This window comes from Lissotriton vulgaris, chromosome 3_2 (assembly GCF_964263255.1).
Source record: "Lissotriton vulgaris chromosome 3_2, aLisVul1.2, whole genome shotgun sequence".
NCBI lineage: Eukaryota > Metazoa > Chordata > Amphibia > Caudata > Salamandridae > Lissotriton > Lissotriton vulgaris.
Genome location: NC_141690.1, coordinates 99,201,580 through 99,225,393, shown reverse-complemented (window position 1 = coordinate 99,225,393; position 23,814 = coordinate 99,201,580).

The window sequence follows — 23,814 nt, the reverse complement described above, 5'->3', positions numbered from 1 at the left end:
ACGCTGTGCAGGCCCTGAGTGACGCTGTGCAAGCCCTGAGTGACGCTGTAGAGGCCCTGAGTGACGCTGTGCAGGCCCTGAGTGATGCTGTGGAGGCCCTGAGTGATGCTGTGGAGGCCCTGAGTGATGCTGTGGAGGCCCTGAGTGATGCTGTGGTGGTGCTGAGTGGTGCTGCTGAGTGGTGCTGGGGTGGTGCGGAGTGATAATGTGGTGGTGCTGGGGTGGTGCGGAGTGATAATGTGGTGGTGCTGAGTGGTGCTGTGGTGATGCTGAGTGATGCTGTGGTGGTGCTGAGTGATGCTGTGGTGGTGCTGAGTGATGCTGTGGTGGTGCTGAGTGGTGCTGTGGTGGTGCTGGGGTGGTGCTGTAGTGGTGCTGTGGTGGTGCTGAGTGGAGCTGTGGTGGTGCTGAGTGGAGCTGTGGTGGTGCTGAGTGGAGCTGTGGTGGTGCTGAGTGGAGCTGTGGTGGTGCTGAGTGGTGCTGTGGTGGTGCTGAGTGGTGCTGTGGTGGTGCTGAGTGACGCTGTGGTGGTGCTGAGTGACGCTGTGGTGGTGCTGAGTGACGCTGTGGTGGTGCTGAGTGACGATGTGGTGGTGCTGAGTGACGCTGTGGTGGTGCTGAGTGATGCTGTGGTGGTGCTGAGTGATGCTGTGGTGGTGCTGAGTGATGCTGTGGTGGTGCTGAGTGATGCTGTGGTGGTGCTGAGTGATGCTGTGGTGGTGCTGAGTGATGCTGTGGTCGTGCTGAGTGATGCTGTGGTCGTGCTGAGTGATGCTGTGGTCGTGCTGAGTGATGCTGTGGTGGTGATGCTGTGGTGGTGCTGAGTGATGCTGTGGCGGCCCTGAGTGACGCTGTGGCGGCCCTGAGTGACGCTGTGGAGGCCCTGAGTGACGCTGTGCAGGCCCTGAGTGACGCTGTGCAGGCCCTGAGTGACGCTGTGCAGGCCCTGAGTGACGCTGTGCAGGCCCTGAGTGACGCTGTGCAGGCCCTGAGTGACGCTGTGGAGGCCATGAGTGACGCTGTGGAGGCCCTGAGTGACGCTGTGCAGGCCCTGAGTGACGCTGTGCAGGCCCTGAGTGACGCTGTGCAGGCCCTGAGTGACGCTGTGCAGGCCCTGAGTGACGCTGTGCAGGCCCTGAGTGACGCTGTGCAAGCCCTGAGTGACGCTGTAGAGGCCCTGAGTGACGCTGTGCAGGCCCTGAGTGATGCTGTGGAGGCCCTGAGTGATGCTGTGGAGGCCCTGAGTGATGCTGTGGAGGCCCTGAGTGATGCTGTGGTGGTGCTGAGTGGTGCTGCTGAGTGGTGCTGGGGTGGTGCGGAGTGATAATGTGGTGGTGCTGGGGTGGTGCGGAGTGATAATGTGGTGGTGCTGAGTGGTGCTGTGGTGATGCTGAGTGATGCTGTGGTGGTGCTGAGTGATGCTGTGGTGGTGCTGAGTGATGCTGTGGTGGTGCTGAGTGGTGCTGTGGTGGTGCTGGGGTGGTGCTGTAGTGGTGCTGTGGTGGTGCTGAGTGGAGCTGTGGTGGTGCTGAGTGGAGCTGTGGTGGTGCTGAGTGGAGCTGTGGTGGTGCTGAGTGGAGCTGTGGTGGTGCTGAGTGGTGCTGTGGTGGTGCTGAGTGGTGCTGTGGTGGTGCTGAGTGACGCTGTGGTGGTGCTGAGTGACGCTGTGGTGGTGCTGAGTGACGCTGTGGTGGTGCTGAGTGACGATGTGGTGGTGCTGAGTGACGCTGTGGTGGTGCTGAGTGATGCTGTGGTGGTGCTGAGTGATGCTGTGGTGGTGCTGAGTGATGCTGTGGTGGTGCTGAGTGATGCTGTGGTGGTGCTGAGTGATGCTGTGGTGGTGCTGAGTGATGCTGTGGTCGTGCTGAGTGATGCTGTGGTCGTGCTGAGTGATGCTGTGGTCGTGCTGAGTGATGCTGTGGTCGTGCTGAGTGATGCTGTGGTGGTGATGCTGTGGTGGTGCTGAGTGATGCTGTGGTGGTGCTGAGTGATGCTGTTGTGGTGCTGAGTGGTGGTGCTGAGTGGAGCTGTGGTGGTGCTGAGTGGAGCTGTGGTGGTGCTGAGTGGTGCTGTGGTGGTGCTGAGTGGAGCTGTGGTGGTGCTGAGTGGAGCTGTGGTGGTGCTGTGGTGGTGCTGAGTGATGCTGCTGTGGTGCTGCTGAGTGGTGCTGAGTGATGTGGTGGTGGTGCTGAGTGATGCTGTGGTGGTGCTGAGTGATGCTGTGGTGGTGCTGAGTGATGCTGTGGTGGTACTGAGTGACGCTGTGGAGGCCATGAGTGACGCTGTGGAGGCCCTGAGTGACGCTGTGCAGGCCCTGAGTGACGCTGTGCAGGCCCTGAGTGACGCTGTGCAGGCCCTGAGTGACGCTGTGCAGGCCCTGAGTGACCCTGTGCAGGCCCTGAGTGACCCTGTGCAGGCCCTGAGTGACCCTGTGCAGGCCCTGAGTGACGCTGTGCAAGCCCTGAGTGACGCTGTAGAGGCCCTGAGTGACGCTGTGCAGGCCCTGAGTGACGCTGTGCAGGCCCTGAGTGATGCTGTGGAGGCCCTGAGTGATGCTGTGGAGGCCCTGAGTGATGCTGTGGAGGCCCTGAGTGATGCTGTGGAGGCCCTGAGTGATGCTGTGGAGGCCCTGAGTGATGCTGTGGAGGCCCTGAGTGATGCTGTGGAGGCCCTGAGTGATGCTGTGGAGGCCCTGAGTGATGCTGTGGTGGTGCTGAGTGGTGCTGCTGAGTGGTGCTGGGGTGGTGCGGAGTGATAATGTGGTGGTGCTGAGTGGTGCTGGGGTGGTGCGGAGTGATAATGTGGTGGTGCTGAGTGGTGCTGGGGTGGTGCGGAGTGATAATGTGGTGGTGCTGAGTGGTGCTGTGGTGGTGCTGGGGTGGTGCTGTAGTGGTGCTGTGGTGGTGCTGAGTGGAGCTGTGGTGGTGCTGAGTGGAGCTGTGGTGGTGCTGAGTGGAGCTGTGGTGGTGCTGAGTGGAGCTGTGGTGGTGCTGTGGTGGTGCTGAGTGACGATGTGGTGGTGCTGAGTGACGCTGTGGTGGTGCTGAGTGATGCTGTGGTGGTGCTGAGTGATGCTGTGGTGGTGCTGAGTGATGCTGTGGTGGTGCTGAGTGATGCTGTGGTGGTGCTGAGTGATGCTGTGGTCGTGCTGAGTGATGCTGTGGTCGTGCTGAGTGATGCTGTGGTTGTGCTGAGTGATGCTGTGGTGGTGATGCTGTGGTGGTGCTGAGTGATGCTGTGGTGGTGCTGAGTGATGCTGTGGTGGTGCTGAGTGATGCTGTTGTGGTGCTGAGTGGTGGTGCTGAGTGGAGCTGTGGTGGTGCTGAGTGACGCTGTGGTGGTGCTGAGTGACGATGTGGTGGTGCTGAGTGACGCTGTGGTGGTGCTGAGTGATGCTGTGGTGGTGCTGAGTGATGCTGTGGTGGTGCTGAGTGATGCTGTGGTGGTGCTGAGTGATGCTGTGGTGGTGCTGAGTGATGCTGTGGTGGTGCTGAGTGATGCTGTGGTCGTGCTGAGTGATGCTGTGGTTGTGCTGAGTGATGCTGTGGTTGTGCTGAGTGATGCTGTGGTGGTGATGCTGTGGTGGTGCTGAGTGATGCTGTGGTGGTGCTGAGTGATGCTGTTGTGGTGCTGAGTGGTGGTGCTGAGTGGAGCTGTGGTGGTGCTGAGTGGAGCTGTGGTGGTGCTGATTGGAGCTGTGGTGGTGCTGAGTGGTGCTGTGGTGGTGCTGAGTGCAGCTGTGGTGGTGCTGAGTGATGCTGTGGTGGTGCTGCTGAGTGATGCTGTGGTGGTGCTGCTGAGTGGTGCTGCTGAGTGATGCTGCTGAGTGATGCTGCTGTGGTGGTGCTGCTGAGTGATGCTGTGGTGGTGCTGCTGAGTGATGCTGTGGTGGTGCTGAGTGATGCTGTGGTGGTGCTGAGTGATGCTGTGGTGGTGCTGAGTGATGCTGTGGTGGTGCTGAGTGGTGGTGCTGTTGTGTGCTGTGGTGGTGCTGAGTGGTGTGGTGGTGCTGAGTGGTGCTGTGGTGGTGCTGAGTGGTGCTTTGGTGGTGCTGTGGTGGTGCTGCTGAGTGATGCTGTGGTGGTGGTCCTGAGTGATCATGTGGTGGTGGTCCTGAGTGATCATGTGGTGGTGGTGCTGAGTGATGCTGTGGTGGTGCTGCTGAGTGATGCTGTGGTGGTGCTGCTGAGTGATGCTGTGGTGGTGCTGCTGAGTGATGCTATGGTGGTGCTGCTGAGTGATGCTGTGGTGGTGCTGCTGAGTGATGCTGCTGAGTGATGCTGTGGTGGTGCTGAGTGATGCTGAGTGGTGGTGCTGTGGTGGCCTATGGTGCTGCTGAGTGGGGCTGTGGTGGTGCTGAGTGGTGATGTGGTGGTGCTGAGTGGTGCTGCTGAGTGATGCTGTGGTGGTGCTGCTGAGTGATGCTGTGGTGGTGCTGCTGAGTGATGCTGCTGAGTGATGCTGTGGTGGTGCTGAGTGATGCTGAGTGGTGGTGCTGTGGTGGCCTGTGGTGCTGCTGAGTGGGGCTGTGGTGGTGCTGAGTGGTGATGTGGTGGTGCTGAGTGGTGCTGCTGAGTGATGCTGTGGTGGTGCTTTGTGATAATGTGGTGGTGTCTTATTGCCAGAAAATATTTGCAGAGGTGCAGTAACCTCTTTCTCTCATCCGTTATTAAAAACTGCCACGTCCAAATATGGGCAGGAAATAAAGCCTTTCACGCAGACCAGCCTCATCTCATCGTGCATGGTTAAGAATGCATGTTGGCACGTAAAGCAATACTACACTGAAGTGCTGTGTAGAGTGAAAAGGCCTCCGAAAGTGATAATAACTCGTACAACATAGACTCATGACATGAATATCACGGTCAGTGCTGCATTTATATCCAGGTGCCACATGTCAGCCCATTCAATAACAGTTCCCGTGACATGTTACTTTCAGCGCATAGAAGCCTCGGCATTCATGCGCTCTATAAATACATGACTTGCTTACTTACATGTGAGATTGAATGACTTGTACCGAGGTGCATTATTCATAAAACCTTACCATCTAGCTGGTCGGAAAAGAGACGCTCCATTTACTGATGCCATCCCATGCAAAAAAAAAAAACAGGTTTGTTACAAAGCATCACTGAGGTACAACTATAAGCTGATGCTGAAATCCACTGCAGTCCCACGTTGCTAATGTATAGTGTCAGTGTGTTGTGCGAAAAGTTGTGGATGGCCACGATTGAGAGCTCTGAACTCCGTGTAAATGTTTGCAGTGACTATTAGTTGTAGTAAAAGGGCCCGAAATACATGCTTATCTAGATGCAAGGAGAACAAGAACATGGCCGTACACTCTAAAAAGACCTGGACAATGATTGGTCAAAAATGTACAGATCTATTAATTGATAACTGGTAGAACTCCTAATTTCATGTGTCAACAGTGAGCCACCAGAGATACTTTCGGGTTATATATTCTTTATGTAAAGTCCTGTCTTTATGTTTATATGTATTTTTATAAAGAATAGAGAATGCAGATGTATGTAAGGTATGTGTGAGAGTATGTATGTTAGCAAGGTATGAGAAATTGTTGGGGGCACATGGTTTCAACTGCACTTTCGGAAACTTACAAAACTCATAGTGAATGTCCAACAATTCTTGATTGTGATGTCATGAGATAAAATAAATTGTATGTTGTATATATATTTAAAAAGCAAAACCAAAAAATAAGACAAAAGAAAGAAAATAAAATAATGTTTTTGTAATAATCACAAGTCTTTGTTTCTGTCTATAGCATCCTGCTTTAATCAAATGTTTTTGAATAATTCCTTATGATAAAGCAATATAGGTCTTACTAGAGGTACCCTTTATGCTTAGTTCATTGCCTAAAGAAAACAAGAACATTGCCGAAAGAAAACAAGAACATCGCCAAAAGAAATAATGAAAAGCGGCCGGGAAATGCGCATTCCTTTATACTGTGAAGCTTGGGGCAGGGGAGCGGATCCCTTTGAAGTGAAGCTCGCGGCCGTGAAAGTGAAAGCGGGATGTAATTAGGGGGAGGAGAAGTGAGGCCGAGCGTGTACTGCGCACGCTGGGGAAGCAACAGATGCCTGTGGAAGGGAGGCTGATGGCTTTGATGTGGACGCGCTTTCCGCACGAGTGCACCACACGAACTGTCCGAAATCCGCAATGGTTTAAGACCTTGGTTTGCCCACTATACTCTTGTCTATTTATCCCTTGCGGGATTTAATAGTCGAGACCTAAAAACATAAATGTGATTTGCAAAATGTAATAATAATGATGCAGTAGGATTTGCTCCCGCTTACAATTGTTTGTTCTGGTGCCTGATTAAATACTGAAAAGAAGCAAAAAGTCAGAGTGCAATTTGCACCCTCTATTACCTCCCAGTCCAAGAATACATCAGCTCATTTCTTTTTTGTGTCACAAACACTTAGGTCTCCCCATCTGATTGGTCTATTGATTCACAGGCCTTTACAACCATGTTGCATGCAAGTCCGCTTATCCGTAGAAGGGAGGTGTGGTCCATATAGGCAGTGATGTGGTGGTAGCTTAATCATATAAGAGCGGGGTCAACAATCACTTTGATCGCTGAGCAGTTGCATGAACTATGACCTGAGGTGAAATTCAGTGCAGAATGTTTTATAAATAGTACTAAATTTGCCTTTCAAGGGTGGGCGTTTATTCCCATTAACGAGTAAACCACTACCTTACATCGAGACCTTTGCGTTCCTCTAACGCTAATCTGGCAATGTGCCCATAATTCGCCTTGTTCGCACTGGCAATAGATCCTTCTGCTTTTTGGGTGCCAGAACAGCATGCCAGAGCTCTTGAGACTTGACACAAATCTACTTTCTTTTAGAAAGAATCTAAAAACATAACCAATAATTGTGCTTCTTCCACTCCGTTTCTCTCCGCTGTCTATGACACTCTAGCTTGAGTAGCTGTGAGCTTTATTAAATACTGCATTTCATTTCATTGCCTTATAATTTAATAATTTATTTGTAAAATGCCAAAACAATCGAGCTGCGCCCAGTTCTTGCTTTTTTTAGTCCCTTTAGAGGTATTTGTGCAGAGATGTAGAAGGTCAAATACTTCAGCCCACAATTTGGCAGGATGCCTGACCAAAAGTAATATATATATATATACCCCAAGGGGGTTGGGAAACCACCAAAGAGGTTGTAATCACCAGGCAGGCAAGTCACTGGCTCTTAAAAGAAATATATCACGCCATTCTTTTTTTTTTTTATATAAATATTTTTATTGGGAGTGTGGTACAAAAAAAGGACATAATTCATACAATATTACATACATGGTCGAAGCACAAATCGAGCAATTGATATATTTACACAAATTCTGTGATAAAACCTTAACGGAAGGAATAAAAGATTAGTAATAAAAGACATTTCATTGAAAGAACCTATCACACCATAAGACAGTAGTTACTTTAAGACCCATCAAACTCTGGCAGCCCTCCAGTTTGGTACCGGGGCCCAAAGGCGCTCACCCTTCTCACGATTTCTACTACCTTTAAATTCGTACAGGCATAGCTCGATGTTATGAATTCCCAACAATCTGGATAGCCACATCTGGAAGGACGGGCAATCGCATCCTTCCAAGCTGCAGAGATGAAAATTCGAAGTACTGCAACAGCTAAAAACACTAAGGCCCTTTCGTCCTCCCCCAAGCCCAGCTTAGAGTCATTACCGAGCAGCATTAGTGTAGGGGATAGATCGATGGCATGACCTAGCAGCCCCTCCCAAAATTTCATTATCTCACTTTTAACAGAATCCAACCGATTGCAGAAAAAGAACATATGTGTTATATCAGCATGACTTTCATTACATCTGGGGCAACTGTCGTTTTCCCTTATACCCCAGGCGCATAGCTTAGCAGGCGTGTAGTACAGATTAAAAATAGTCTTATAATGTTGCGCCCGAAGGTTGGAAGCTCAAAATACCTTTTTGTTCAGTGAGAGGGCAAGATCCACATCCACATCTGGATCCCCCAGTTTTAAAGCCCAATTAGACTTCACCTTCTCAATGTCATCCCGAATTCGCTCCACTAAGCAGTCATAAACAGTTTTGATCTTCTTACAACCTCTGCGTAGTATCTCAATCACCAGAAAGTCAACTGCCGATAGGACCCTAGGCCTAACAGCCCCGATCGTACGAGCAACTTGACCATATACAAGCCAATGGCTACCTGGAATACCGTATCTATCCTGCAGTATTTCGAATCCCAAGATCTTATCTCCTTCCAATATATCTCCCAGAGATAGGATCCCCATTCTCTTCCACGCCTGCAGATTTCTATTGGTTTTTAATTGGGGGAAGATGGACGAGTTACACAATTGTAGATCCGGATTTAATTTTGGGACATTAAAGAATTTCAGGATAGCTTTCCACGCCTGCCAAGCCCCATACAGTGTCTTAATTCGTGTTTTTTTTATAAAAGCGTCGCTCTAACTCACACTGCAGCAAACCTGATGCCTTGCCACCCAAAAGCATCCTAAAAATCTGGGGGGGCTCCCTTCCATCTAAAGTCTCGGGCCCAGTGACCGTTTCAGATTCGCCCTGAACTAGGGTAGTCATTTGGATCAGGAGACAGGCCCAATGATATAATCTTAAATTCGGGAGAGCCATCCCACCCCTTTCTCTAGGTAGTGACATTAAGTTAGTGGAGCGCCTTACCCTTCCATATTGCCACACAAATCTGATAAAGACGGATTCCAGATGTTTCATATTTTAACCTCTATCAGTAATGGGATGGCACGGAACATACAGCACTCTAGGAAACATAGACATTTTTAAAGCATTCACCCTGCCTACCAGAGAGAGATGGAGCACATCTATTCTCTTTAATTCAACTTCAATGTTTTTAATAAGCGGCAGGTAATTCTCAGCGACAATTTTTTCTACAGAGGCGTTAATTTTAACCCCTAAATATGTGGCGGAATCCACAAATCTGTAGTCAGTTTTGATAATATTCTTGGAACATATGATCTGAGTTTTGGTTTCATTTAATAGATACCCAGACTCACTACCGAACACTTTAGCCATCTCACCCAAAATAGGGAGGGACTGTTGTGGATTAGTTGTTATCACGGCAAGGTCATCGGCATACGCCAAGATTTTATTTGGGTAGCCATTACAAATCACTGGAGCTATTTTAGGGCAGGCTAGAATACCCTGAATGAGAGGATCAATGTACAGGGCAAAGAGGATAGGGGAGCAGGGGCACCCCTGACGAGTCCCCCTCTTGATGTTAATCACCCCCGATTTCTCACCCATGGCCGTCATCCTGGCTACAGGGTCTACGTACATTGCCTTAAGGGCTCATAATGTTAGGACCAAATCCTCTCGCCCCCAAAATGCCACGGAGAAAGCTCCAGAGAAAGCTCCAATCCACACGGTCGAACGCCTTCTCTGCGTCGAGCAGGATCATGGCCATCTCTCCCCCCCGTGGCAGCCAGGGCGTCGAACAGTGTTATTGCCCTGCATGTAAGATCAGTTGTACCCCTACCGGGGACAAACCCATGCTGCCACGGGGATCCGAGACTGCCAATGATCCTGCGCAACCTTTTTGCCCAAATTTTTGAATAGAGTTTTGTGCTGGAATTGATCAAATTTATGGGGCGATAAGATCCTGCCATTTCCACCGGTTTCCCCTTTTGTGAAAGATTACAATATTTGTCTCTTTCCAAGAGTCAGGTATCAAACCAGAATACATGACCCTGTTAAAAAGATCTAGTAAGAGTGGGGCAATTTCCGCTTCCATAACTTTATATACTTCGAGGGGAATCCCATCGGGACCTGAAGCCTTCCCGGAAGCTAATTCCTGCAGTGCTGTCGTAATCTCCATTAATGTGATATCCTCATCAAGTTCCTTTTTAATTGCTTCCTCTAGTTGCCGGCCAGAGTCTCGAAGTCCCTCCCCAGGTTTTTTTAGCCGGTGCTTCATAATCATAGAGCCGCTGATAAAAATTCTCAAATACCTTAAGGATATCCTTGACTTCCGTATACTCTACCCCATTGTCTTCGATACGGACAATAGTGTTCATGGGCTTTTCCTGCCTTAACCGGAGAGCAAGCGCTCTCCCTGCTTGCTCCCCGGTCTCGTATCGTTTGGCCCTATTAGTCTGAAACTCCTCTATGGCCTTCGAGGTTACCTCTTTTTGGAGTGCGGCTTTTACTGCTAAGAGTACGTTCTGACTTTCAATACTATTCACCCCAATAGCTATATCCTTTACATGTTGTTCTTCAGATTTCACCAATTCCAACATTAAAGCATCAACCTTGCCCCTATCTTCCCTTCTCAACCTGGCAGAGCAGCTAATAGTCTCGCCCCTCAGAGCCGCCTTGAAAGTTTACCAGACCATATTCCTAGAGGTGCTGTATCTGTTTGCCGCAAAGAACTTTATTACCCATTTTTTCAATATGCCATTCACTGCAATATGACATGACAACATTTAAAATACGTCTGCCGTTATTGCTTAAAATTTTGAAATACATAACATTTTCTGTTTCTGCTCCTACATAGACAGGCTGCTCTTGTGAAATTAAAAGGTTACCCAACAATATAAGGCCTATGATAAAATGCTAAACTGCGGTTCAGTCTGTTCCATTCTAAGTGCTTGAGAGAGCCACTGGCATGTCACGTGACTCATTTTGTCCCAATCTGTACTTCCTGCCAGTCAGTGGGATTAGGCAGCAGGGGCATAGGTTGGTCAGTCAGATTGTGGGGGAATGAGCTTCAGATTTCCCACCAATCACGCTGAAATATTGTGGTAAAATACATTATCTGAGAAGCAGGACATAAGAGGGGCTTAAGGGGCAGCAGGAACGAGAGCAGTGCGAATTGTTAGCGGTCCTTAAACCATAAGGTTTTGTAAAATAATCAACATGTTTTAAGAACTTTAAAACAGAGAGGAGAGAGTATGTGTGCTTTCCTTTGTGTGTGCATATAATAACCTAGGAGAGATCCGACAGACAGCTCCCCATACCCGAATAAAAGCACCTGTACCTAATTATTTAGTACAGAATACATTTATTAGGGAGATGTAACACCCCAAACACCCCAGCCCGGAAGCTTCACCTCAGTCAGACTGACGAGAGGCCCTGTAATCTAGGAATTTTGTCAAAACTGGGACAACACTTACATGAAAATGCAGCTAAAGCGTTTGTTTTTTTTGCTGGTAAACTTGCGGTGGAGCCTGCCAACGTACTTTAATTTACTGACTGTCCTCTTTCACCGCATGTTTTGCAGTTAATCCTAGAAATTCATTATTTCATGCAGCTATACTGCCTTTTTTACAGCTTCAGAGTAATAAAAACGTAACCAGACATTCCTAGCATAAAATTAACACAATTGTGGATGGCAAAAGTACTTTGCACGCAACCGACATGACACAGGCATTACAAATTGTGACGTTGGAATACTAATTCTATGGGAGAGGCAATGCGGCCAAGTTCCCGACCTCTCCCCGTTCAAACACCCGGTTGCATTTGCAAGTTGTACAATACATGGTGAAACAGCTGGCACCCTGCCCGATGGTGTGTGTGTCACACTGTGCCAATCGGGAGATCCAGCTGTTCTGTTCTCAGTCTCATCTGACCCGCCCTTGGTCTGCCAGTCACTAGGGGACTGGGCACAGCTCATTGGAAAGAACAGCCCTGCGGGCCTTGCCAAGCTCCATGCGCACCGTGATGGCATCTGTGACGAACTAGGGCAGCCGATGGCATGACTGCAAACTGCACTGCCCGGACAGGAGGCAGGGATCTCCTTAGGCATCTGGGGAAAATCCAGAGTGGTTTCTTCATTCAGGAAAACACAGTCTTCTACCTCAAAATATGCCACAGATGTCAGAGGCCTGCTGCAAAACGTGACTGAATGCAAGGCAAGGCCCACTGAAAAGAGACCGTTGAAAAACCAGAAACTCCACCCATCAGCTACTAACACGGGCGGAGGTTGCGACTATATATATTTGTCACACAATCACCTTCAAATGAAAAACGTGCAACGGGACAGTCTTTTATATAGCGCGGACTTTACCTGGGCTCCGACATGCTGGTATCCGGGACGCTGTCTTCCCCCCTGCGCTTAGCAATGCCGACGCTCGGCTCCTCTCCACCGGCCACACGTAAAACGAAACTTAAACGTATGAGGCGTGCGACGTGAGCTGTCTACGGTAGAAGCTCACACGCGCGACCCAATCACAAGGCGCATTGCAGAGTCTGATTCCGACGCGCGTGACCCAATGCCAAGCCGCGCGTCGGAATCAGACTCTGCCATGCTTCTTAATGTGCGCGTGGCCTGAAGTCGGCTGAACTGACAGCTATAGGCTCTCAACGAGAGCGCGCTTTTCGCAGCGAGCCCTAAAAACCAGGTTCGTTAAAACAGGTGAGTATGTTCCTGTCTCATTATGCATCATGCAGTCAAACCCTGTGCTCGAAGGAACCACATGCCGTGTAGGAATTTTGATACTGCAATTATACAGAAATCGTTCCCATCCGTTCTTAAAATCCTAAGAGCTTCTGTACCAGAAGTAATACCCAACAAATGGCATGTCGGCTTGATCCATTTATGTCTCAGGTTCTTGTATGTTGGGCAAATGAAAAATACATGGGCAATGGATTCCACTTGTTCAGGACAAAACGGGCAATCCTTGCTTGTCCCAGTGCCCCATTTGCTAGTAAATGATTTGTTTGGAAGGGTACCTATCCTATATTGATGATACCATTTCCTATCACTTGGGGCTGTAATAAGATTCCAATATTTCTTGTATTCTGGAACGTTTGGTCTCTAAAAAGGCCTTAGACAGTGAATTACTCGTCAAAGACGAGAATCTTTTAATCATCACCATGTTCCAGTACAATCCCTTAAGTTCTTGGCGCGATGGAAATGAGGAACTGGTTGGATTAAGCCACAGCTGGTTTAGTCCATTATCACTCAGGACAAACCTGACCTGCTTCAGCCAATGGATTTTTCCTGCTCCAAATGTATCCCTGACCTCCAGAAGGGCATGGGCATACTCCGATAATTCCTCTGTGACCCAAAGCCTCCTCCAATATGCCACTGGTCTGAAACGGGCTATATCCTACAGGAATTGGCTGCCCAGATCATAATAGAGCGGTATAAGAGGAGTAGATTGTGGTAAACCCGTTATTGACAGCATAAATTTGTTCTGGGAGGTCGAGAGAGCGGAGATATTGCTGAAGCCCCATAATTCTGCCCCATATAAGACTGATGTTGAAATTTTGGCGTTGTATATTTTCAATAAAGGGGCTATGGGCTTTGAATAAGATTGTCTAGACTCCTTGAGCAGTGTGCCTGCCAATTGGGCATGCCTAAGTAACAGCATGTCCACGTGCGGGGTCCATTTTAGTTTGGAACTTAGTGTGATGCCCAGATATGTAAATACATTTGCCTGCTCCAGTGGAACATTATTCATAGTAGCCTTCCCTATTACTGTTTTTTGATTATGGAAACCATGAACTTGGTTTTAGCTACGTTGATTATATGGCCGGAATCCTTGCAGAAAGTCTCAAACCGATTTATGGCCACCTGAAGACCCATTTGGGTTTTTGATAACAGCAGGGTGTCATTGGCAAACCTTAACAGGGGTATTTTTCTACCATTTAAAGTTGGAGCATCGGAAGGAAAGTTCTCAAAATAGTTTATAACCCTGTTAATGTATAATGAAAATAAAGTTGGTGCCAATATGCACCCCTGTCTAACCCCTCTTTCTATATTAAATCTGTCAGTCACTTGGCCAAACTGACCCCAACGGACTTGGGCAAAATTACCTTCATGTAACTTGATCAAAAATGCCAGCAAGTCCCTTGGCATCCCCTGATCGGCCAAGACTTCCCACAACCTAGATCTAGGCACCAAGTCAAATGCCGTTTTGAGATCCACAAAGGCGGCATAAATTCTCCCACCATTAAGAAGGACTACATGCCAATAAATTAAAACAAATCTAAAAACCTGGGCCCTTAATTATGAGGCCTTGCGTCAGTTTTGCGCTGCCGGTGCGTCACTTTTTGTGATGCACCAGCGGCGTACAAAATGCACCTTGTTGCGCCATATTTAAAAAGTGATTCAGAAAAGGGGGTGGTGATGAACAGAGTGTCTGAATTAAGCAGACCACTCTTACCCAGTCCAAAGATCAGGGCTTGATCCATCACCGTTTTTTAGCTCACTGCACCATCCTAGCTCAGAACTTGGCTATATGCAAATTAGTCTGACCCTGGCCCAGTGCATCATGGGAACAGGGCAGACCAAACTACCAAGCCAATTCTTATACTGGGAAGGAAACAAGCTTCCGGGGACCGGTTTCTGGCATTTCAGCCGTCTTCGGCCCGGCTTGCTTGAATCCTGATGGTGCAATGAGCAAGGGACTCACATCTGAGTATACTCTTCCACGCTTATGGTGGACAAAAACGATTCAGAAGACGGCTGAAATGCCAGAAACCGGTCCCCGGTAGATTGTCTCCTTTCTGGTGAAGAATTGGCTTGGTAGTTTAGTCTGCCCTGTTCCCATGATTCACTGGGCCAGGGACAGACTGATTTGCATATAGCCAGGTTCTGAGCTGGGATGGTGCAGTGAGCTAAATAACGGTGATGGATCAAGCCCTGATCTTTGGATTGGGTAAGAGTGGTCTGCTTAATTCAGACACTCTGTTCATCACCACCCCCTTTTCTGAACCGTTTTTGGCCACTATAGGTGTGGCAGGGTATACTCAGACAGGAGTCCCTTTCTCACTGCACCATCAGGATTCAAGCAAGCCGGGCCGAAGACGGCTGAAATGCCAGAAACCGGTCCCCTGTAGCTTGTCTCCTTTCTGGTGAAGAATTGGCTTGGTAGTTTAGTCTGCCCTGTTCCCATGATTCACTGGGCCAGGGACAGACTGATTTGCATATAGCCAGGTTCTGAGCTGGGATGGTGCAGTGAGATAAATAACGGTGATGGATCAAGCCCTGATCTTTGGACTGGGTAAGAGTGGTCTGCTTAATTCAGACACTCTGTTCATCACCACCCCCTTTTCTGAATCATATTTAAAAAGTGACGCATCTAGGTAAATGCGTCACTTTTTAAACCCCTGCACCACATTATACCTGCGTCAGGTATAATGTATGCAGAGGGGGCGTTCCCCCTTAAAAAGCCTCGTAATAGTGACGCAGTGAAATCTATGAGATTTCACTGCGTCACTTTTAGGATGCTGTTGCGTCAAAATCTTGCGCCTGTCTCTAAGAAAGCAAGCCCTTTCACATGGGGCTTTCCCCATGTGAAAGGACGCATTGCTGGAGTTGCGTCACTTTTGTGACACTCCAGCAATGCGTCACTTTTGCGCCTACAGATGCATTAGAAATACTGACGTATCTGTAAGTCCTTGCGACATGATGCGTCATACATTAAATATGACGAATCATTGGTGTCGCAAGGAGTGCGCAGTGAAAAGTGACGCATCGCTGTTTTCACGCAGCGATGCGTCACTTTTCATAAATGAGGCCCCTGGTCTATAGTACTCTGGTGTGCACGTAAGGGGGATAAAATGCTACATTCGTCGATCCCGGCTTGTATGCGACTCAGGACCAACCTGGCGATTACCTTCTGTAAGCAATCTATAAGGCTAATGGGCCTGGAATTACCTGGGTCAGATCTATCCCCTTTTTTAAAAAAATTGGTAAAATCTCTGCACTTTTCCATGAGTCAGGAATAGGGGCACCCTTAGCAATGGCATTTGCCAGGATCAGTATGTAAGTTACCCAAACCTCATTGTTATACAAAAACAAAGCAGCAGGGACACAGTCGATCCCTGGGGCTCTACCACTGCGTACACTGTTGAGGGCAGCTTCTACTTCCTTTCTGGTGAAACTTAAGTCAGGAGTACCTATGTCGTTAACCACGCACCCTTGGGATGAAATAGATTCTTCCAGTCCCATAACGAATTGAAGACACTTTTACTCTTATAGAGGAGGAACCAGGTCCTATCAATGCTATCAAGTGTTCTTAAGCTAGAACATGATGTTTTACAAAACCTTCCCGTCTGTACAAAGAAAGCACAAAGAACATTATCCAAAAGGGTAAACCGATTGCCATTACTTGCTGGAAGTCTGCATTAGATGCAGTGGACACAGCAAGTAGACTGCTTAGCTCAGGAGCCACCTTAAGAAGACCTGCCTTGCTGTGGGGTTCAAGCCGGAAGTACAGAAGGCAGTGGCCAATATTATTTTCAATGGTGGGAGCCTCTTTATAACTACAAACAATAAATAAAACAATTACACTGCAAAAGCAATGGGCGCTCTACAGATGAGAAGACAAATTCGGAGAATGCCTCACTCTAAAAAGAAGAATGCAGAGAAGATGAAGATCGCAGCCAGTTAGCCGCATGTCCCCTTTACACCACAAAGGAGCACAGGCACAATCGTAATACTTAGTACGAGCAAGGTGCTTCGCTTTTGAGTAAGAGCCAAAGAAACAGGTACCACTGTGCAAGGGGTATAACCTTGTCACAAAATATGCTCTTACACACAACACTAGAATGGAGGCAGGATCATAGGATCCCTTCAGGAATGGATGTCAATTACTTTCAACAGACATTAAGCATATTAACCCTTTCGATGCTGATGACGAGCTCAGCTCGTCATGATGCACGGTTGAGCTGTGCTGATGACGAGCTGAGCTCGTCATGACACCAGCAAAATGGCAATTTCCAGCACAGGACGGGAAAACTGCCAGCAGCCAAGATGTTAAAACATGGATATTGCATAGAACTAATACAAAGACCTCCAAACATCCGTCCAAAGACAAGACCTTGCAACATGGAGGAACAACTGTGCTTACAACAAAAAGTCAAGAACCTGCAAAACAAGCAGTAAATAGAGGGTTCCAAAGACGGGAATACATCAGTGAGTGTATTCAGTCTATTTCCTGGTGCTAAAACAAAACACTCAGGTTAATCCTAGACTACAAGCCTTCAACAAGCTCATTAAAACACAAAATAGCAAATTACCGCACTGCTGGTCATCCTACTGCTGCAGAAAGGGAACTACATTGTCACATGTCTCCCTCAAAGACACCGATCTGCATGTGCTGATGAACACCAGACACAAGAAGTTGCTGAGGTATGTCATAGACAAGGTGATTTATCAGTTCACTGTGTTTCTCATTGGGATCAAGTCTGCATCGAAGTTTTTGCAAAGTGATTATTGGTAGTAGCAGCATACTTGAGGAGACAGTGGATCCTCGTATACCCTTATCTGGACGAATGGCTAGTAAAATCGAAATCAATCTTCAATCTTTGACACAACCGTACACCTGGCAGTCTTTATAACCTCCATAGCAAGACCCCTAAATTGCAACTACTTAACATGAATGAATGAATGAATGTTGGATTTATAGAGCGCGTGGTTACCCTGGAGCGTCTCAGCGCTGAACCACTGGGGAACCCGTCCTGGCTTTCCCTGTGAGATGGTCCCTTTACTGGGCATCCCAAGGTGCAGCCAGGCATCCCCGGCGGTGATGGAGCCGGAGTGGAGACCAAGCAAGCTATTGCCCAGAGTTGCAGCGTGGGACCCCATGGTTAGAGTGGCACCGAGGCGAGATTTATCTGGCCCGCTGACATTGGTCCTGCACCCGGCCGCGTCGGGAATTGAACCCTGGTCCCGGGCCGACCTCTGCCTCTGGGTCTGCCACCTCGAACCGTTGAGCCACATATACAAAATCTATCCTTGCATCCCCTTCCACACATCCAAAACACTGCATAGTGTGTATTTACCAAACTAGATTACTGCACAGTTTACTAGTTGGCCAACCTGTTAGACCTGGCACCTTGGCGTGAGTCTCCCTTCCACTTTTTGCTGGTGTGCCTCCGATGTTTTGCTGGTTTTCGGATACTCAGGGCACTGCGCCACGGCGGACCCGTGCCGCAGTGCAAGTGCTCCCTACTGTAAATTGTACATGTGATTGATGTCCATGATTGGTTCATTGGATTTACTGTTAGTCCCTAGTAAAGTGCACCAGGAGTGCCAGGGCTTGTAGATGCCAATACTGCTAGTGGGCCTGCAGCGCTGGTTGCGCCACCCACCGAAGCAGCCGTAAGATGTGTCTGGGGTCCGCCATTGCAGACCCCGCGTGCAGTCGCGTACTGTCACGCTGGCTGGGCAAGTGCACCCACTTGCCAGCCGCCAACCCTTCCCTTAACTTCATATTAGTCACCCCTCTGGTAGGCCCGAGGGCAGGTGCATTGTAAGTGTAAGGTAGGACAAGCCCTGATGTGCGTGGCATGTCCTAGTAGTGAATTACAACTAAATTCGTATTTCACTATTGTAAGGCTACCTGCTTCCTTTAGGCCAGAACGAGCGGCTGGAATTATTACACCCTATAATCCCAGCCGGCTCAGGGATCACGGTAGAGAGTCGTGTTTAGTATGCCTGAACTCAGAATAATAAAATATTTATTTTAGTAAAGTTTATTTTAATATCCTGTGTTTGCAAATGCTACTTTTAGAAAGTTAGCATTTGCTTGCTTAACCATTTCAGCCCGCCTCTGCTGGTATGTGTATCTGACTGTCTGGGATGTGTGAGTGACAGGGCTGGGGGATGACAGGTGGTGAATGCGTAGATTGCACCTTAGTGGGAGGTAGGAGTGGCTCTTGACTCTGAATCTTGCTGTGCTCTGCCACCACGATGCTGGCTCCACCCTCCTGGGGAGCGACTGATGACTCAGCCGACACCTGGCCCAGGAAGGGCGAAGCCCCATCAACAAGGTACTTCTGGCTGCCCCTGTCCACACAATGGTGGCTCCACCTCCTGTGAGGCGTCTGATGCGCCTGCGCCTCACACTGAAAGCAGAAGCCGGATTACACCCACCAGAGTACTCAAGGACTGAAAGTGGCTGTGCACAGCCCCCCCTGGCCTGCGAGAACAAAAGGAATGCAGTATAAAAGTAGGAGCCCTGCTCCTTGTAAATTAGATCCTGTTTGTGCTACAGAAGGAACTCTGCCCGACGAGAAGGCCCTGGAAGGACAAGGAAGAGTGCTGACTCTTGCCTGTGTCTGGTGCCTTGCTGCAGAAGGAGAGGAAAAGGAAAGACTACAAGAGACTTTTGCTTTATGAAACTTTGTGCCAAACTCTGCTGAAAGATCTCCAAGGGCTTGCTGCTGAACTTGCCCCCTGACTAGCGCCCCAGGACCAGTGGGCGCTACATCCTGAAGAAAGTGACTGTGTGTGCTGCTTATCGCTGCAGTACTGACAGAAGGGTCTGGGAGCGCTGGGCAATCCTGCCACGCTCCCCGTATCCAAGGCATCGACATCCCCCCCAAGCACCGTGACCGGGGCCCAGAGCAACAGCGAGAGCAACGTGAGGTCCAGCCACCGCTGGCCCAAACACCGTGACCGCACCTGCACCGGGAGCCCGAGAGCAAAGTGAAGGAGGACCCGTCCGGTCCAAGCTCCCGGATTGACTGCGTTTCGAGCCGTCAAGCCACCTGCGAAGACGGACAGCTGCCTGTGATAACCCCCCCCTCTGGTCGGTATCCTGCCCGACAGCTCAGCTGTGAGCGCACAGCTGCAACCGGCACTTTGGCTGGGTACGTCCTGCACTTGGGGACCGTACTGCCACTTGCCGCCACCACACAGCCGCCGACTCCAAGGTCGGAGCGAACGACGAAGGAAGGACCCTGCCGCCACAGAACACCGCCGCCCCGGATGACCCGTGACCTGCCCGGCTGAGAACCGCAGCGAACCGCGACCCCGGAAAAGCAACGCGACGTGGGACAGCTCCCCTGGAAGCCGGCCGCTCCACACGAATTTGCAAGGTACTGTGTTGTATCCTCACGGTGCGAGCGTCCTGCAACTCGAGCTCACACCGCGCTATCTGCTCCCAACACGAGCCGACTCTGAAACCGAGGCTCGCACGGCGCCCGGTCCTCGGGGCCCACGTGGAAAGCGTATCGAGGCGCTACGAGACACTGAACCTTGTCGAACCTGGGCCGAGGGCCCAAAAGATTGCTTATTGCTACAAGAGAACTGTGGCAACCTGAACTTAAGTAACCTGGAACCGCTATTGAAAGTTTGACAACTGTATTTACAAGCCTGCTTGAAATCTATATAAAGATATATATTTTTACAAATACAGTTTGGTGTCATTGTGTAGTGGGTTGGTTGTGATGGTGTGATATTGCAAATGTTTAACCCTATGTGCCCCAAAGATTAGCCTAAGACTGCTTAAGCCACACTACCTAGAGGGTAAGCAGAGGTTGTCTGGAAGGTAACCCTCAGCCCTGACGAGGAAGAGAGAGTCCCTGCTTGTCGCTAGTGCTACACTGCGCCAACTAGAGCCTCCCCCTTCCTACACAACCCCTCTGCTCCGTTAGGAAAATGACTAAACTGCTGTAATGGCAATATCACTTCACCACGCACTGCAATCAGTCACTACAGCCATCAAAGTGGAATGGTTTCCAACAAAAAAAACTGTAATATACATACTATGCAGGTTTATCCTCACTGCCGTAAAGAGAGCGTCTCCTAACCACCTACTTCAAATATTACCAGATACTTCCATGAACCTCAATCTTACTGTCACTCTTCAGCCTGTGTGCCACCTCTCGGCTTTGATCTTGTAAACTGCTTGCACCCCATTACTGGAACGAGCTCCCAGTCTTTATTACCTGTCTCAACTGAGACAAAAGTCATTTGTTATCTCCCTTTCAACCCTAGTTTTCCCTTCATGTTGTACTATCTATTGTCTCAATCATTATATACAGACCTCGTAGCCACTTTATGCCGTCCGTCCATGCAGCATTCTGATCGTATGTACTGTGTAATTAGTGCTATGTACATCCCTTGAAATCATAAGCGATGGTCAAATAATGCATCACTCATAGGGCTGCAGTCTTGTTGGAGGCTATTTTCAGCTTCAGAGCTGCAATTACCCAGTCATCCACCACGAATCATCCTCTTTCACTCACATAACCCCACATTCAGAAACTCATCCATCCATACAACCACGTCTATTACCAAGCATCTCAACTAATTTTTCTGATGCCATTTAGAGGAGGGAAAGTTGTAATTACAGAAAGAGGCAATTGTTCTCTGCCCTCGCACCTTTGTGTACTCTGTGCCTTCGTGTGTTTTGTGCTTGTGCGATGGAGAGCCTTTGGGTGAGAACATCTCGTGTCTTCACATCCGTGATATCTACTATTCAGGAACTGTTATCCAAAATCCAGTTCAGCCACCACTGAAATCATGTGTGCTGCAGCTGCTTGGATTAACCCCTAAGACAGGATTCATTTCTTTAAGGTCTCCTAAACAGATGAATAGCTAATACTTTATTTGTGGTTTTGTAAAGTAAAGCTTAACCCCCAGCAGTACCCCAGTCTTGATATAAGGTATGTGATAGAGAAAAAGCACGGCAGCCCTGGAGGTGAAGGAAACTGACAATCGGCTGACTGAAAGACTGGGGTCAGCCGTCGAAACCTCCAGTCACGAATGCTAAAGTAACAGTGATGAAGCCTAGGAAGAGAGCCAGTTTTATACCATATGCCTGCTGGAAGAGAAGAGTTTTCAGGGTCTTCTTGAATTTTAAATTCTGGATGGCTTTGTGCACCCTTCAGTCGTAACAATGTGTTTACAAATGCATAATTTCCAAATACATTTCAGAAAACTAAAAAGAAACATCCCCACCCGATTCCCCATGCAGATTTCTCGTCATACTTAGATGTTAAGTGAACAATTGCCATTAAATTCCAGAGAAAATCTTAAGAAGGGATCATTCTTGGTGATCTTCAAACTCTACAAAGTTTTCACCAGTGTTACTGACGAAATGTGCTTACAAATTAAACTTGAGTGTGTCCTAGTGTCTCAGACTGAGCTTGCCCAGGTCCAAGTCCATAGCACCCTTCTACAGCGCCTCAAAAACATCGGAATCCAAGGAAAAGCACTGGAATGGATCACCTCGTTCCTCTCCGGAAGAACGCAGAGTGTCCGCCTTCCACCGTTCAAATCAGAGGCCACTGAAGTCATCTGCGGCGTACCCCAAGGGTCCTCACTCAGTCCCACCCTCTTTAACGTTTACATGAACCCCTCGCGGCCATCGCACGCCAACATAACCTCAACATCATCTCCTACGCCGACGACACTCAACTGATCCTATCACTCACCAGAGACCCTAACACGGCCAAAACCAACCTACACGAAGGAATGAAAGAAGTAGCCGAATGGATGAAGCACAGCCGTCTGAAACTGAACTCAGACAAAACAGAAGTCCTCATCTTAGGTACCTCCCCCTCCGCCTGGGACGACTCTTGGTGGCCAGAGGCCCTTGGAAAAGCACCCATCCCGACGGACCATGCACGGAACCTGGGCGTCATCCTGGATGCCTCACTCTCGATGAACAGACAAGTCAACGCCGTTTCTTCATCTTGCTTCAACATTCTTCGCATGCTCAAAAAAACATTTCGCTGGATCCCTACCGAAACTAGAAAAACAGTCACCCACGCTCTGGTCACGAGCCGACTGGACTACGGAAACACCCTCTACGCCGGCATCACCGCAAAACTCCAGAAAAAACTACAACGCATCCAGAACGCCTCAGCCAGGCTCATATTAGACATCCCGCGTAAAGAACACATCTCTGATCACCTGAAAAACCTCCACTGGCTCCCCGTCAATAAGAGGATTACTTTCCGGCTCCTAACCCACGCACACAAAGCACTCTACGAAATAGGACCCGAATGCCTCAACACACGACTATCCTTCTACACCCCCTCCCGCCAGCTACGATCCTCCAACCAAGCCCTTGCCACTGTACCTCGCATCAACAAAACCACCATGGGAGGTAGATCCTTCTCCTACCTAGCAGCTAAAACTTGGAACTCACTTCCCACTCACCTTCGCCTTACTCAGAACCACCTAGCATTCAGAAAGCAACTCAAAACATGGATATTTGACAAGTAACTCCCCACCCTTCTTCAAGCGCCTTGAGACCCTCTGGGTATGTAGCGCGCTATATAAATTTATTGACTTGACTTGACGGTTTACCCCTTTTCTTTTTTGAAAAGGCAAAGGTTTTTTCACATAAGTACTCATTTCATCCCACATCCACCCTTCCCGCCTTGGCTACTCTTGCAGCCCTGAAGAACATAAGAGTGAGAACTAAAGCGTGGATTACAACTTGTCACATATTACATAACAATATATCCACTGGTAAATACAAGCATTATACCTTAAATGTATGCTGACATAAGCCGTTATTTAAAGTAATTTCAACCTGTTTTTTAATTTCCCATGCTGTCCATCTGCTTAGCTGCTGACCGATAATTCATGAAAAACAGCACAGAGAGTCCCTAAAAAGAAGCACAATTTTATGTATTTATCCACTTTTAAAAATAAATGCAGACACATTGTTTTCAGTCTGTATTTATCTGTAAAAATCCGTAAAGACGGAAACAGGGAGCCTTAATTACAAGTCCTGGTGCTCAGTCAGCTAAGGAGAAAGTCAAAATAGAGAACGTCCTGGGTCTGATCTGTCTTCTTTAGGGAGGGTATTCTTGCAGTGAATTGGTCAAGGCTAAAACGTTTGCTTGGAATTACTGACAACATAGGATTTTTACTACATCATTTCACGTTTTTTCTGATTATGAGGCATAACATATGAAATGACCACTTGGTACACCAATTTCTGCATACTTGGCGTCTTTCCTCGTTCAGGTTTCACCAGATTTTCTCTAGTTTCCTCCAGAACTGAGATTACAAGAGTACTCCGAAAGAGTCAGAAAAAAGTATGACCTGTTAGATACATGTGTTGAGTTG